The sequence below is a fragment of the Pseudophryne corroboree genome, chromosome 1, assembly GCF_028390025.1.
Source record: "Pseudophryne corroboree isolate aPseCor3 chromosome 1, aPseCor3.hap2, whole genome shotgun sequence".
In the NCBI taxonomy this organism is placed as follows: Eukaryota; Metazoa; Chordata; class Amphibia; order Anura; family Myobatrachidae; genus Pseudophryne; species Pseudophryne corroboree.
The window spans coordinates 374,708,467-374,710,329 of NC_086444.1; positions in this window are offsets into that span (position 1 = coordinate 374,708,467).

The following is a 1,863-nucleotide window of genomic DNA, read 5'->3' on the forward strand; positions in this document are numbered from 1 at the left end:
ACTGGCCGCCGGATAGCCAGACGCCCGGGTTAATCATGGGTGCATGTAAACCTCCTCTAACAGCACGCTGTGACACTATGATATCACACTGCGCGCCCTTCCATCCGCCCAAGCTCTCTCCTTGTGTGCCACACTAACGCCACTGTGGAGGAGCAGAGGAGGACAAAATCAAATTCATTGACAATGAATCAGCCAGCAGTTGTTCAGCAGTACTGTCTGTCATTGTGAGTGAGTGGTATAACATGAATTTGGGTCATACTGTGTGGCATAATGTTAATATGGCTCATACCATGTGGCGTAATGTGAATTCTGGCTCATTCTGTGTTGCATAATGTGAATTTCGGCTCATTCTGTGCAGGGTAATGTGAATTTTGGCTCATAATGTGTGAAGTAATGTGAATTTCGTCTCATAATGTGTGGCGTATTGTGAATTTCAGCTCTTACCGTGTGGCGTAAAGTGAATTTCTGCTCATACCGTGTGTCATATTGTGAGTTTCTGCTCATAACGTGTGTCTTAATTTGACTTTCGGCTCATACTGTGTGGCGTAATGTGACTCTCGGCTCATACTGTGTGGCATAATGTGAATATGGCTCATACTATGTGGCATAATGGGATTTTGGCTCATACTGTGTGGCGTAATGTGAATATGGGTCATACTGTGTAGCGTAATGTGAATTTGGCTCAAACCGTGTGGCGTAATGTGAATTTGGGTCATACTGTGTGGCGTAATGTGAATTTGTCTCAAACCGTGTGGTGTAATGACTGGGCGGAAAAGCATGCGGTGGGACATCATAGCAGTGTATGAAACAACTCATGCTCATAGCAATGTCATGGGCATGTCATTCATTTTACGAGTTGGCATATGTGTGTGGGGGGGGGGCGCCCAAAATCTATCTTGCCTCCGGGCGACAGGGATGAAGTTACGCCACTGCACTCAGGGGGCATTTATAGCAGTGCTGCAGTGAGTGTGTCTGGGCCAGGCAAGCAACCCCAGGTCAGTGCCACCATATCCTGTCCCCAACCCAGTGCCCCCGCATCTAACCAACCCTCAACCGCCTCCTTCTCAATCCCATTGATCTCCACCATCCCAGTGTCTCTCACCCTGCCAGTCCAGTGTCTCCCCCCCCCCTTCCCTCCCCAATCCGCCATCTAACCACCCCAGCCAGTACAGTCACAGTGCCCCGCAGCCTTATTCAGCACAGTGCCTCCCCCTTTTCCACCCTAGTGTTTGCCCCTCCCATCTCCATTTCACTCTCTTTCCATCCAGACCAGTGTTCTCCACATATATCGGTATCCGGCCTCTAGGTTGACCACACTTAGGTCGACCACTATTGGACGACAGTAACTAGGTCGACAGGGTTTCTAGGTCAACAGGGTCTCTAGGTCGACATGTTCTAGGTCGACAGATCAAAAGGTCGACATGAGTTTTTCACAATTTCTCATCCATCCTAGAGGATGCTGGGGTCACTTCAAGAACCATGGGGTATAGACGGGATCTGCAGAAGACATGGGCACTTTAAGACTTTCAAAGGGGTGTGAACTGGCTCCTCCCTCTATGCCCCTCCTTCAGACTCCAGTTTAGAATCTGTGCCCAGTGAGACTGGATGCACTCTGAGGAGCTCTACTGAGTTTCTCTGAAAAGACTTTGTTTATTTTCAGGGAGAACTGCTGGCAACAGTCTCCCTGCTTCGTGGGACTTAGGGGAGAGAAGTCAGACCTACTTCTGTGAGTTTAAAGGCTCTGCTTCTTTGGCTACAGGCAGGGGTGGATTGGGAACAAAAAGCGGCCCTGGAAAAATTTGTACTAGCGGCCCCACTTGGGCAGCACCAGAGGTGTAAGGTCTAGCCATGGGCTATGGCAGC